The sequence below is a fragment of the Phoca vitulina genome, unplaced genomic scaffold (assembly GCF_004348235.1).
Source record: "Phoca vitulina isolate PV1807 unplaced genomic scaffold, GSC_HSeal_1.0 scaffold33, whole genome shotgun sequence".
NCBI lineage: Eukaryota > Metazoa > Chordata > Mammalia > Carnivora > Phocidae > Phoca > Phoca vitulina.
This window is the reverse complement of record NW_022589736.1, coordinates 22,250,297-22,266,311: the sequence shown is the minus strand read 5'-3', so window position 1 is coordinate 22,266,311 and position 16,015 is coordinate 22,250,297. Positions and strand designations below refer to the sequence as shown.

Genomic DNA, 16,015 nt, shown 5'->3' with positions numbered 1-16,015 from the left:
ACTGATTGAGCCACCCAAGTGCCCCTGGAAAAGCTAATATTGAGATTTATATGGAAATGCTAAAAACTTAAAGTATACAAAGCAATCTTGAAAAGGATGAAAAAGGTTGCTGGACTTGCAAATCGGACTTCAAGAGTTACTATAAAACACAAATAATCAAATTAGTATTGTAATGATATAAGGATGGACAATTAGATCAATGGAACAGAATGAATATTCCTGAAATAGAGCCCACTTACGCAGCCAAGTGCTGTTTCACCAAAGCAAGCCACTGAGGAATGGAGACTCTTTTCAACAAATGGTGCAGAAATAATGGGATATCCGGACGCAAAAAACAAAAACAAAAACAAAACACCTACAAAACTTAATTTGAGATACATTAGAGACCTAAATATAAATTAGCAAAAACAAAGTTTTAGAAAAAACAAAGGAAAGTACCTTCATGATGTCAGGGTTAGGCAAAAGTGTCTTAGGACATACATAGTAAAAGAAAAAACTGACAAATTAGACTTCATCAGACTTACATATTTCTGCTCATCAAAAGCACAGTTAAGAAAGTAAGTAAAAAACCACAGCCTTGGAGAAACTACTTACAAAGCATTTATCTAACAAAGAACTAGTATCCAGGACATATAAAGACCTTCTGCAATTAAAAAAAAAAAAAGACTGGGCGCCTGGGTGGCTCAGTCATTAAGCGTCTGCCTTCGGCTCAGGTCATGATCCCAGGGTCCTGGGATCGAGCCCCACATCGGGCTCCCTGCTCAGCGGGAAGCCTGCTTCTCCCTCTCCCACTCCCCCTGCTTGTGTTCCTGCTCTCGCTATGTCTCTCTCTGTCAAATAAATAAATAAAAAATCTTTAAAAAAAAAAAAAAAAGACAATAAAGAAAAAAAAGGAGAGAAAGAAGGAAAAGGGCTAAAGGTTTGAGCAGACTCTTCCCAAAAGAAAACACATAAATGGTCAATAAGGAAATTAAAAAATTAAAATGTGCTCAACATCACTAGTCAGTATGAAAATGTATAAAAAAGCACAATAATACCACTTCCATTCAAGATCAAGTAAGAGGGACCAGATTCTGCCTTCTGCATGAAATAACAAAAACCTAACAAAATGTTTGAAACAAAAGCCCTAAAGATTTTGGACAAGTAATGAAAGACAGTAACCCTGGGACACAAGAAACAAACAAAAGAGGCCATATATTTGCCCAGCTTACTGCCTTGAGAGTTTCCATGCCATGAACAGGGAGAAGAAACCCAGGCAGAGCATGTGGTCTCCCCAAATTGAAGAAATAGAGCTGGGAGTCCAAGGAAGCCAAGGTGGCTACAGGTCACATGGGAGACCACTGAGTAGAGCTGAAGAGAGAGAGAGAAAAATGAAGAGATCTACAGAGGCTTACCCTAAAATATGTTGAGTGAGGAATCAGCACTTGCATGTGGAGAACTATTCAAGGCCAGGGAGAGAACCACCAGATGATTCAGAAATAACAGCACCAGAACTCACACAAGGATGCAAATAATGCTTGTTCCCAAAAGCCAGAATAAAAAAAAACACCTAATAATTAATACTGCATCAGAAATCCGAAAGGGACAAACGTTTCTAATAACTTAACCATATCACAGAACAAAGTACAAAAGTATTTTTAGGCATACTAAAATGGAGACATAACAAGATAAAATTTACAATGACTAAAAATCAATACAAACTTAAAAGACATACAGAGAAGAAACAAATCACACCCAATAATGAAACAAAAACCAGTCAGTCAAACCAATCTTGAAATGACAGATAATAGAATTGGTACACAAATCCTATAAAACAATTATAGTGAATACTTTCCATACATTCAAAAGCTGGAAAAAACATTAAATATGTTAAGTAAAAATATGAAAATTTTTTAAAACTTTAAACTTCTAGAAATGAAATTACAAGGTCAAAGATAAAAAAACATACTATGAGATTTACAGCCAAGAACTCAAGTTAATAGCTACTAACCAAAATGAAACACATAGAAAAACTACTTTAAAAAACAAACAGAGAGGGGCGCCTGGGATGGCTCAGTCATTAAGCATCTGCCTTCGGCTCAGGTCATGATCCCAGGGTCCTGGGATCGAGCCCCGCATCGGGCTCCTCGCTCTGCAGGAGGCCTGCTTCTCCCTCTCCCACTCCCCCTGCTTGTGTTCCCTCTCTCGCTGTATCTATCTCTGTCAAATGAATAAATAAAATCTTTTTAAAAAATAAATAAATAAAAAACGAACAGCGAAAAATAATTAATTAATTAATAACTGAAAAAACGAACAGAGTATGGGGCACCGGGCTGGCTCAGTCAATACAGCATGTGACTTTTGATCTCAGGGTCATGAGTTCAAACCCCTAGCTGAGCATACAGTTTACTTAAAAAAAAAAAAAAAAAGAATAGACTCTAAATTAGCTTTAAGATAACTTCAAAAGGCCAAATATATTTGTATTTGGAGCCACTAAAGAACAGATAATACAGGGGAAAAAATCAGAAATCGGAAAAAATGTCAACCATTTGCCACATTTAATGATATTATAAACACATACAACAAAGCACCCTTTAAATAAACACGAGCAATAGAAACATTAAGAAATGAAACTGTGTCAACTATACCCAAAGAAAGAAATGTAAACTAAAACATATGATTAAGCTGCCAAAAATCAGAGATAAAGAAAAAAGTCTTTAATAAAGCAGCCAGAGAAAAAAGGTCATGTTACATCATAGAGAATAAAAAGAAAGTTAAAGTGGTTATATTAGTATCACATGAAGTAGATTTAAAAATCAATTATCAAGAAAAAAGAGGATAAGGGCGCCTGGGTGGCTGTTAGTTAAGTTTCTACCTTCAGCTCAGGTCATGATCCCAAGGCCTGGAATTGAGCCCCACGTCAGGCTCCCTGCTCAGTGGGGAGTCTGCTTCTCCCTCTCCCTCTGCCTCTCTCCCCGCTCATGCTCTCTCTCTCTCTTTCTCTCTCTCAAATTAAAAAAAAAAAAAAAGAAAGAAAAAAGAGGATCATTTCACAAAGATAAAGGATTTAATGCAGGTGAATTTTACCAAACATTTAAAGAGTTTAATACCTATTCTTCTCAAAACATTACAAAAATACAAAAAAAAATTAAGAGGAAGGAAAACTTCAAAATTTATTCTATGAGGCCAGCATTACCGATACCAAAGCCAGATAAAGATACTACGAGAATAGAGAACTACAAGTAAATATCTCTAATGAATATAAATGCAAACATCCTCAACAAAATATTAGTAAACTGAATCCAACAATACATTAAAAGAAGCATTCACCACGACCAAGTGGGATTTATTACTGGGATGCAATAGTCACTACTAAATCAACGTGATATATTAACAGGAGAAAGGATAAAAACGATATGATCATCTCAATAGATGCAGAGAAAGCACTGGACAAAATACAATATCCATTCATGATAAAATCCCTCAACAAAGTAGTTGTTCAGGGAACATATCTCAGCACAATGAAGACCATATACGGCAAACCCACAGCTGACATGAGAGTCGATGGTAAAATACTGAGAGCTTTTCCTGTAAGATCAGAGACTGAGACAAGAATGTTCACGGTAACCACTTTTATTCAACATAGTATTGGAACTCCTGGCTGCAGCCATCAGACAAGAAAAAGAAATAAAGGGCACCTGAGTGGCTCAGTCAGTTAAGCACGTGCCTTCAGCTCAGGTCATGATCCCAGGGTCCTGAGATCGAGTCCCACATCAGGCTCCTTGCTCAGAGAACTTGCTTCTCCCTCTGCCTGCCACTCCCCCTGCTTGTGCTCTCTCTCTCTCTCACAAATAAGTAAATACAATAAAAAAAACAAAACAAAAGAAATAAAAAGCATCCTCGGGGGCGCTTAGGTGGCTCAGTTGGTTAAGCGTCTGCCTTTAGCTCAGGTCATGATCCAGCGTCCCAGGATGGAGCCATGTCAGGCTCCCTGCTCAGAGGGGGGTCTGCTTGTCCCTGTCCCTCTGCTCCTCTGCCCACTCGTGCGTGCACTCTCTCTTTCTCACTCATTCACTCTCTCCAATAAATATTTTTAAAAAGAGAAATAAAAAGCATCCAAATGGGTAAGGAAGAAGTAAAACTGTCACTATTTGCAGATGACATGATACTCCACATAGAAAACTCTAAAGACTCCGCCAAAAAATTTTAGGAACTGACAGAAGATAAAAAATTAATATATAGAACTGTTGCATTTCTATACATCAATAATGAAATAGAAAAAAATGTAAAAAAGAATCCCATTTACAATTACATCAAAAATAAAATACCTAGGAATGAACTTAATGAAGGAGGTAAAAGACTGTACTCTAAAAACCATAAAACACTGATTAAAGAAATTGAAAACAACATAAAAAAATGGAAAGATTCCATGCTCAAGGAATGGAAGAACCCATATTGTTAAAATATCCATACTACCCACAGTAAGCTATAATCCCTAACAAAACAGGAACATGTTTCACATAACTACAATAAAACTAAAATTTGTACGGAACCACAAGACTCCAAATGGCCAAAGCAATCTTGAGAAAGAAGACCAAAGCTGGAGGTATCACAATCCCAGATTTCAAGATATACAATGCTATAATAATCAAAACAGTATGGTACTGGCACAAAAACAGACACACAGATCAGTGGAACAGAACAGAGAGCTCAGAAATAACCCCACACTTTTATGGTCAATTAATCTAAAACAAAAGAAGCAAGAATATACAATGGGGAAAAGACAGACTCTTCAACAAAGGGTGCTGGGAAAACTGGACAGCAACATGCAAAAGAACAAACCTGGACCACTTTCTTAGTCACACACAAAAATAAACTCAAAATTGATTAAAGACCTCAATGTGAGACCTGACACCAGAAAACTCTTTGAAGAAAACATTGGCAGTTAAAATTTTTGACATCAGCCATAGAAACATTTTTCTAGATATGTCTCCTCAGGCAAATAAAAGCAAATATAAATAAAAATAAAAGCAAAAATAAACTTTGGGACTACATCAAAATAAAACGCATTTGCACAGCTAGGGATAACCTCAACTAAACAAAAAGGCAACCCACTGAATGGGAGAAAATATATGCAAATGATATATCTGATAAGGGGTTAACATCCAAAATATATAAATAACTTACACAACTCAACACCAAAAACATCTGATTACAAAGCGGGCAGAAGCCCTGAATGGACATTTCTCCAAAAGAGGCACACAGATGGCCGACAAACACATGAAAAGATGCTGAACATCATTCATCATCAGGGAAATGCAAATCAAAACCACAATGAGATTATCACCTCACACCTGTTAGAATGGCTAAAATAAAAAATACAAGAAACAAGAGTTGGTGAAGATGTGGAGGGAAAAACACCCCTCATACACTGTTGTTGGGAATGCAAATTGATGCAGCCACTGTAGAAAACAGTATGAAGGTCTCAAAAAATTAGGAACAGAAGTATCATACAATTCAGTAATTCCACTTCTGAGTATTTACCCAAATAAAACAAAAACACTAATTCAAAAAGATATATGCAAAAAAAGAGAGAGAGAGAGAGATGCACCTCTATGTTTACTGCAGCATTTATTTACCATAGCTGAGATATATAAGTAACCCAAGTGTCCATGGATAGATGAATGGATAAAGGGGTGTGTGTGTGTGTGTAATGAAATATTACTCAGCCATAAAAAAAAAAAGAATGAACTCTTTCCATTTGCGACAACATGAAAGAACCCACAGAGTATAATGCTAACTAAAATAAGTAAGACTAGGAAAGACAAATACCATTACAATTTTGCTTACGTGTAGAATCTAAAAAATAAAACAAATGAAGGAACGAACAAACAAAGCAGAAACAGACCCATAAAACAGACCCATAGAAAACTGGTAGTTGCCAGAGGGGTGGAGGGATGGGTAAAACAGATTAAGGAGATTAATAGTAAAGGGCATTAAAAGTACACTTATCCGGGCGCCTGGGTGGCTGTCAGTTAAGCGTCTACCTTCGGCTCAGGTCATGATCCCGGGGTCCTGGGATTGAGCACCGCATCGGGCTCCCTGCTCAGCAGGAAGCCTGCTTCTACCTCTCCCACTCCCCCTGCTTGTGTTCCCTCTCTCACTGTGTCTTTGTCAAATAAATAAATAAAATCTTTAAAAAAAATAAAGAAAACTCAAATCAATGACTTCACCTTGTACCTGAAGACATTAGAAGGACAAAAGCAGGAAATATGAGACTGACGCACTGCCCACTGCGCTAAGAAGGCACCTGCCCTAAAAGCAGGAAATAAAGATCAGAGCAAAAATCAATGAAATATAAATCAAAAACAATAGAGCAAACTCACTGAAATCAAAAGCTAGACTTCCTCCATTTACTGAATGATGGAGACGTACTTTTCCCTCTTACAAAATACAAACAAAAACCGCGGATAATATAAACAAAACAAATATATTCTGAAACATGTTAAGAAGGCAAATTAGCGGGGCACCTGGGTGGTTCAGTCGTTAAGCGTCTGCCTTCGGCTCAGGTCATGATCCCAGGGTCCTGGGATCGAGCCCCACATCGAGCTCCCTGCTCCGCGGGAAGCCTGCTTCTCCCTCTCCCACTCCCCCTGCTTGTGTTCCCTCTCTTGCTGTCTCTCTCTCTGTCAAAATAAATAAATAAAATCTTAAAAAAAAAAAAAGGTGGCAAATTAGCTAGAAACCATGGGACCCAAGAACATGGCAGTGAGGTTACCTAAGTTTTCTTTTTGCCTGATATATCCCACTCTTGGAATGTAAGAAGTCAGCAACCCAGAAGCACCAACAAGCACAGACCCCCCCCACCAAAAAATCTCAAACAAAAGGCTTCCTGTCTGTCTCTCTAGACAAACAACCAGGAAGGGATCATATTAGCTAGGAAGGAAAACTTTTATTAGACAGATACTCTACCTAACTTAACATCACAGAAAAAAACTGATCCCACCCACTTCCGGATGGTTAAATGGGGAACCCAGACATCCACCCTTGTGAGATTATGAGTCATGCCAAGACTACCACTGGGGTAGTGTAAGAGCAGGTCAAGTAGAGAACCAGAATTTTCAGCCTCACTGGCTGATAAAGACCATGTCCCCCCATGGAGACAACAAGGGAAGCCTGGACGTCCACCTTCATCTGGCAGAAACAAGGGAACCGACTCTATCCCCTGGGGTGCTAACAGAAGGTACAGCAAGGAGTTAGGGGTTTCATCAACACAGAGTGGTAAGTGAGGCCACATCCATTGTGGAGATCAGGTAGAGAGCCATAATTTCACAACTCTGTCCAGCATTAACAATCAGCCTCCCTTCAAATGTCAACAAAGGCCCAACAGGGAACATAAACTTCATCCCACACCTGGCAAAGGGTATGACACCCACAACTCCCTCCTGTCAGGCACGTGTCAGAGAAAGCCAGCTAAAACAGGTTTATGTAAGATGCAAAGTCTCATAACATAGCACAAAAATGTTCAGGTTTCAATCAAAAATCATTTGTCGTAACAAGAACCAGAAGACCTCAAACTGAATGAAAAAAGACAATCAATAGGAGCCAATACTGAGATATTTGTAATTTTAACATCTGACAAATGTTAGAATTATCTGATGAAGATTTAAAGCAGCCATAATAAAAATGACTCAATAGGGGTGCCTGGGTGGCTCAGTCAGTTAAGCATCTGCCTTCAGTTCAGGTCATGATCCCAGGTCCTGGGATCGAGCCCCAAGCTGGGCTCCAGCCCCGAGCCAGGCTCCCTGCTCAGTGCAGAGTCTGCTTCTCCCCTTCCCTCTGCCTGCTGCTCCCCCTGATTATTCTCTCCCTCCCTCTCTCTCTGTCAAATAAATAGATAAAATTTTTTAAAAAATAAAATAATAATTTTTTTTTTTAAATGACTCAATAAAGGGCACCTAGCTGGCTTAGTCGGTAGAGTATGTGACTCTTCCTCTCAGGGCTATAAATTCAAGTCCATTTTGGGTATACAGATTACTTAAAAATAAAATCTTTTTTAAAAAATGATTCCAGGGCACCTGGGTGGTTCAGTTGGTTGGGCATCTGCCTTTGGTTCAGGTCATGATCCCAGAGTCCTGGGTTCAAGCCCTGCACCAGGCTCCTTGCTCAGCAGGGAGCTGCTTCTCCCTCCCCCCTCCCTCTGCCCGCTGCTCCGCCTGCTTGTGCTCTGTCAAAATAATAAAATCTTTAAATAAATAAATAAATATAAAAAATGATTCCATGAGCAATTACAAACACAAAACTGAAATATAGAAAGCCTCAGCAAAAATGAAAATATAAAGAACCAAATGGAAATTTTTAGAACTGCAAAGTACTGAAAAATAAAGAGCTCAGTGCATGACCTCAACAGCAGCATCAAGGAAAGAGAGTAAAAGAATTCATGAACTAGAAGATGTAACAATGAAAATTACTCAATGTAAGCAACAGAGAGTGAAAAAAAAAAAAATGAACAGACCCTCAAAGATCTTTGGGACTGTAACAAATAATCTTAACATTTATGCCATGAGAGTCTAAGGAAGAAGAGGAAAAATAAAGTGGGACTGAAAAAGTACTCAACTAAATAATGACTAAAAAACTTCCATTTTGGTGAGCCATAAAACTACAGAATCAAGAAGCTGAGCAAATGTCAAAAGGGATAATTCCAAAGGCATCTACCCCTAAACACATCCTAATCAAACTTCTGAAATATAAAAACAAGAAAGGATATCTTGAAAGCAGCAAGAGAAAAATACTTTACTTACAGAAGAAAGTAAGTTGAGTGCAAATTTCTCATCAGAAACCACAGAGGCCAGAAGAAAGTAACACAATAATGAAAGAGGAAGCTGCTAGGAAAATGAAAAAAATGTAATGAACTCAATGAAAATGAAAATACAACATAATAAAATTTGTAGGACATAGATAAACCAGTGATAAGAGGGAAATTTGTAACAATGCACAGAAAAGTGGAAGAGTCTCAAATCAATAATCTAAGCTCCCACCTCAGGAAACTAAAAAAAGAACAAAATAAACCCAAAGCAAGCAGAAAGCAGGTAAAAATAAATATAAGAGCAGAAATCAATGAAATTTAAAATAGAAAAAAATAAGAAAAGTCAACAAAACAAGGAGCTGCTTCTTTGAAAAGATCAATAAAATTGATAAACCTCTAGCAACACTGACAAAGAAAAGGAGAGAATACAAATCACCACTAATAGAAATGAAAGAGGGGATATCAGTACAGATCCTGCAGACATCAAAGGAACCAGAAGGGAATACTATGAACAACTTCACACACATAACTCTGACAGCTTAGATAAGATGAATCACTTCCTTGAAAAACACAAACTACTCCAACTCACCAATTACAAAACTGGTAATATGAATAGCCCTGTAACTTTCTTTTTTTTTTCCATAAAGTTACTTTTTTTTTTTTTTTTTAGGAATCTCTACACCCAACGTGGGGCTTGAACTCACGACTGAGATCAAGAGTCGTATGTTCTTCCAACTGACACAGCCAGGCACCCCAGCCCTGTAACTATTTTTAAATTTTAATTTGTCCCTTAAAAACAACCAAAAAGGAAATATGAAAGTCCAGATAGTTTCAATGAAGAACTGTACCCACCATCTAAAGAATTAACACCAATTCTATACATTCTCTTCCAGAATATAGAAAAAGTAGAAGCATTTTTCCCAACTCATTCTATGAAGCTAGTATTACTCCCAATATCAAAACCACAGTATGAAAAAAGAAAACTACAGACAATAGCTCTCCTGAATAGACACAAAATTCCTTAACAAAATATAAATGCAATTCCGTAATATATAAAAAAGTTATATGCCATATCAGGTGGGGCTTACTCCACTTAAGTTAAATATTCAGAATCAAAGAAGGTAATCTACCATATTAACAGACTAAAGGAAAAAAAAGTGTATTAACGGTAGGAAAAGCACCTAACAAAATTCAGCACCCACTCATGATTTTTTTAATAAATAAATAAATAAATAAATAAGGAAAATAGGAATAGAAACTTCATACAGACATCTACAAAAAACCTACAGTTAACATCCTATTTAGTGGTTTTCATCATGGAGTGAATACTCTCCCCAAAGGTCTTAAATCCATATCATGCTGAAATTTCTAGCCAGAACAATGAGGCAAGCATTATAGGCATACAAATTGAAAAGGAAGAAATAAAAATAACCCTATCTGCAGATGACACAATTACCTACCTAGAAAATCCCAAGGAATCTATAACAAAACTAGAATTCACAAGTGAATTCAGCAAGGTTACAGGATCCAAGATAAATACAAAAATCAATTGTTACTCCCATATACTACCAATAAATAACATGGATACCAAAATTAAACATACAATACTGTTTTCAATTGCTTCCCAAAAAATTAAATATTTAAGTATAAATCCACAAAATATGTACAGGACTTATAAGCTGAAAACTACATAAAAGTGCCAAAAAAAATCAACAATCTAAATAAACATACCATGTTCATGGATGAGAAGACTCAACACAGTAAAGACATCAATTCTCCACAAACTGATATTCGGGTTTAATGGTACTCCTATCAAAATCCTAACAAAGGTTTTGGCTATGTACAGACAAGTTATTCTAAAATATATATTTAAAAACCAAAACACAAAGAAACTAGATAGCCAAAACAATTTTGTGAAAGAATAAAGTAGAATCATCCATGTGATTCAAGAATCATCTTACACAGTAATTAAGACAGTTGGTACTGACAGAGAGACAGACACAAAGATCAATGTAACAGAACAGAAAACCCAGAAATATATTCAAACAAAGATGCCCAGCTGATTTTGGACAAATGTGCAAGAGCAATTCGATGGAAGATGGACTTTTCAACAAATGGTTGCCATTGGAGCATTTGGAAATGCATAGGCAAAGAGACAAGGAAAAAAAAGAAAGAGTCTCACACCTTATATAAAAATTAACTCAAAATGAATCACAGATTTAGAAGTAAAGCATGAAATTATAAAACTTTTAAAAGAGTGGCACCTGGCTAGCTAAGTCAGTAGAGCATGCAACTCTTAATCTCGGGATCAAGTTCAAGCCCCATACTGGTCATAGAAGTTACTTTAAAAAGGGGCACCATGGTGGCTCAGATGGTTAAGCATCTGCCTTCGACTCAGGTCATGATCCCAGGGTACTGCGACCGAGCCCCACATCAGGCTCCCTGATGGGCAGGGAGTCTGCTTCTCCCTCTCCCTCTACTGTTCTCCCTGCTTGTGCTCGCTCGCTCTCTGTCAAATAAATAAAATCTTAAAAAAAGAGTTACTTAAAAAAATAAAGGAAACACTGGAGAAAAATCTTCGGATTTAGGATTAGGTAAAGGGCTATTAAATTTGACAACAGAAGTATGATCCATAAAAGAATAAATTTATAAAATGGACTTCATCAGAGGGGGGTGGGAGGAATAGGGTAGCTGAGTGATGGGCATTGGGGAGGGTATATGCTATGGTAAGCGCTCTGAATTGTGTAAGACTGATGATTCACAGACCTGTACCCCTGAAACAAATACTACATTATATGTTAATAAATAAATAAATACCAACAAAATGGGCTTCATCAAAACTAAAGACTTTGCTCCAATTTGAGATAAAATAAGAGCAAATCACATACTTGGCAAAGAGCACATAGAATATATAAAGAACTGTCAAACTCTACAATAAAAACAATAAACAAATGATGAAAAAAATCAGTATCTGAGTAAGAATGACATTAACAAAGAAATCACTGATGTACCAGAAGACTAGGGGAAAAAGAGAGAGTATGGGGGCAGTGTGAGCAGCAGGAAATACAAGCCTTCCTTCTCCACAACCGGCCTGATGGAGAGAAGAAAGTGTATGTTCACCTAGCTCCTATCATGCTTTGAATGTTGCCAACAAAGTTGGGATCATCTAACCTGAGTCCAGCTGGCTAATTCTAAATATAAATGTTTTCAGGGGCAGTTAGCTGGCTCAGTTGATGGAGCATGTGACTCTTGATCATGGGTTCAGGAGTTTGAGCCCCACGCTGGGTATAGAGATTAGCTTTTTAATTAATTAATTAATTAATCTTCACAATAATTGGAAAATAGGCAAAAGTAATGAATAAACATTTGACCAAAAGAGGATAAGACATTTGACCTAAAGAGGATATACAGATAGCAAACATGCACATGAAAAGATGGTCAACATCATCAGCTATTAGGTAAATACAAATTAAAATCACAATATATCACTATACACCTACCAAAATTACTAAATAAAAAGAATAGTGACAATGCCACATGCTGGTAAGGATGCCAAAAAACTGGCTTGCTCGTATTTCTAGCAGAAATGTAAATGGTACAGTCACTCTGGAAAATGCTTCGGCAATTTTTTTTTTTTCAAGATTTTATTTATTTGAGAGAGAGAGAAAGTGCACAAGCAGGGAGAGAGGTAGAGGGAGAAGCAGACTCTCCGCTGAGCAGGACAAAGAGGGGCTCGATCCCAGGACCTCAAGATCATGACCTGAGCCAAAGGCAGGCGCTTAACGAACTGAGCCACCCAGGCACCCTAGCAATCTCTTTTAAATAACTAAACATGAAGCCCCCATACAACTCAGCAATTGTACAACTGGACATTCATCCCAGAGAAACGGAGACCTATGTTCACATAGAAATCTACACAAAAATGGTTATATTAGCTTTATTCATATTAGCCCCAAACTATAAATACCTGAAACATCTTGCATCAGAATAATTAAACAAGCTGTGGTATATCCATAACTTACCATACTGAACAATAAAAAGCAACGGAGCTACTGATACATTCAACAAACTGGATAAATCTCCAAAGAATCATGTTGAGTGAGAAAAAAACCCAATCTCAAAAAGTTACATGGTCTTTGCTTCTATTTATATAGCATCCCTGGAATGACAAAATTACAGAACTGGATGATACATCAGTGCTTACCAGGAACTAAGCCTGGAGGGAGCAATGAAGCAGCTGTAGCTATAAAAAAAAGCACTATGAAAAAAAAAAAAGGCACCATGAGCGATCCTTCTGATGGAATTATTCTGTTAACTATATAAATTTCAATAACCTATCCTATAGTTCTTAAAGATATTAACACTGGGGATACTGAGTAGATGGTGTACAAGATCTCTTTGTGTTATCTCTTACACCTGCATGTGACTCTACATAAAAGGCTTAATCAAAAAATAACTGTCAATGAACAATCTGAATGGGAAATTCAGACAACAATTGCAGGGGCACCTGGCTCAGTAAGAAGAGCACGTGACTCTTGATCATGGGGTCATGAGTTTGAGCCCCAATGTTGGGTACAGAGATTACTTAAAAACGTAAAACAATACAATTGCATTTATCAGGGCGCCTGGGTGGCTCAGTCAGTTAAGCGTCTGACTCTTGATCTCAGCACAGGTCTAGATCTCAGGGTCGTGAGTTCAAGCCCTGCACTGGGCTCCACACTGGGTGTGGAGTGTACTAAAAAATAAATAATTGCATTTATAATAGTGTCAAAAAAAAAAAATTTTAGGAATAAACTTATCCAGAGAGACAAAGAACTTGTACACTGAAAACTACAAAATGTGGCTAAAAGTAAAGACTGTACAAACATAAAGACATCTATGTTCATGGATTGAAAGACCATGTTGTTGAGATGTCCTTATTATCCAGAGCAATCTACAGATTCAATACAATCCCTATCAAAATTCCAGTATTTTGGGACGCCTCGGTGGCTCAGTCAGTTAAACGGCTGCCTTCATCTCGGGTCATAATCCCAGGGTCCTGGGATAGAGTCCCACGTCAGGTTCCTTGCTCTCCCTGCCACTCCCCCTGCTGTGTGCTCTCTCACTCTCACAAATAAATAAAATCTTAAAAAAAAATTCCAATGTTTTATGTAGAAATAGAAAAATGCATTCCTAAAGTTCATTTGTAATTTCAAGGGACCATGAATAGCCAAAACAACACTGAAAAAGAACAAACTTGGGGAACTCATACTTCTTCATTTTAAAACTTACTACAAAGCTACAGTAATCAAAATGGTGTGGTACTAGCATAACCAGGAGATGTACAGAGCAAAAGAAAAGAACAGAGAGCCCAGAAATAAATCCTCACATACACAGCTGAACAATTTTTTTTCTTTTTTAAGATTTTATTTATTTATTTGACACAGAGAGAGAGAGAGCAAGAGAGCACAAGCAGGGGAAGCTGCAGAAGGAGAGGGAGAAGCAAACTCCCTCCCTGCAGAGCAGGGAGCCCAGTGCAGGGCTCGATCCCAGGACTCTGGGACCATGACCTGAGCCGAAGGCAGATGCTTAACCGACTGAGCCACCCAGGCGCCCCAGTCAAATGATTTTCAACAAGAGAGCCAAAACAATTCTTTTCAACAAATGTTGCTGGGAGCGCATGAGTGGTTCAGCCAGTTAAGCGTCTGCCTTCGGCTCAGGTCATGATCCCGGGGTCCTGGGATCAAGCCCCGCATCGGGCTCCCTGCTCAGCAGGAAGCCTGCTTCTCCCTCTCCTACTCCCCCTGCTTGTGTTACCTCTCTCGCTGTGTCTCTCTCTGTTAAATACATAAATAAAATCTTTATTAAAAAAAAAATAGATGCAAAAGAGAAGACAAGAGGGAAGGACTGATTTTATCTGATATCTCATATACAGACTTACAAAGCTAGAGTAATTTTTGAATTATGGTGCTGGCACAAAGGTAAGACAAATCAAAAGAACAGAACAGAAAGTCCAGAAACAAATCTATACATATATAAACTGCTGATTTAATGATACAGTACCACTGTACAGCGGAAGAGGGAAGAATAATGTTAAAACTGAATGTTCCTGGGGTGCCTGGGTGGCTCAGTTGTTGAGCATCTGACTCTTGCTGTCACTTCAAGTCACGATCTCAGGATGGTGGGATAGAGCCTCAAGTCCGGCTCAGCCCTCAGCAGGGAGTCTGCTTGAGATTCTCTCTCCCTAGCCCTCTGCCCCTGGCCCGGCTCGCACACTCTCTCCCTCTCTCAAATAAATAAATAAATCTCAAAAAGAAAAAGTTAACATATATGTATTTCCCCACATTTTACCTATACACAAAATGAAATTCAGATGAGTTGATTATAGACTAAATGTAAGGAGGAGGGAGAAAACATTCCTTCAGAAGATTATATAGGAAAATAATTTCAGGACCTCAAGTTAGGAAGATTTCTTTAACAGGTCACAAAAAGCACTAACCACAAAAGAAAGAAAAAACTGAAAATTTTTTACTACATTGAAATTAAGAACTTTTCCTTCAAAGAATAAAATAAATGAAAGGGCCAGCCAGGTGGCTGGTTAGCTTCTTTGGTCAGAATGTGGCACTAACATCACCAACGTCGCAGGTTTGATTCCCAAACAGGCCAAGAGGGGCATCAGTTCTCATATTTACAAAGAAAATCAATTTTTTAAGAACACTAAAATAAATGAACCACTAACATGGAGAAGCCATATGCAAGTTACAAGTGAGAAAAGCCATATGGCCTATAAATATACAAAAAGGAACTTACCATCATTAGTAATCAGAAAATGGCAAATTAGAATCACAATGAGATACTACCATACAACTACCAAAATGACTAGTTGAAAAGACTGGCGTACTAAGCACTGGTTAAGCACTGGTAGAAAAAAGAAACCATTCAATGGTGGGAAAGTAAACCACTTCTGAAAACGAACTGGCCTTCCTGATAACTTCACACCTCCAATTCTAAGTATATACCTGGAGCAGGGTTTCTAAAACTTTTCTGACCATGAACCACTTTAAGAAATATGTGTCAGGGGCACCTGCGTGCCTCAGTCATTAGGCGTCTGCCTTCGGCTCAGGTCATGATCCCAGGGTCCTGGGATTGAGCCCTGCATCGGACTCCCTGCTCCGCGGGAAGCCTGCTTCTCCCTCTCCCACTCCCCCCTGCTTGTGTTCCCTCTCTCGCTGTGTCTCTCTCTGTCAAATA

At 38.1% G+C, this 16,015-nt stretch overlaps 1 protein-coding gene and 1 non-coding gene across 2 annotated transcripts in view; one reads left to right on the top strand and one right to left on the bottom strand.

The window, feature by feature from the left end:
- The window catches only part of MLLT10 (MLLT10 histone lysine methyltransferase DOT1L cofactor), a 223,303-nt gene that overhangs the window by 179,362 nt on the left and 27,926 nt on the right, over positions 1-16,015 (bottom strand). The window lies entirely within an intron of this gene.
- On the top strand, positions 11,731-11,796 carry LOC116645707. The gene has a single exon (XR_004302007.1). It is a non-coding gene; the product is annotated as a small nucleolar RNA SNORD42 (small nucleolar RNA).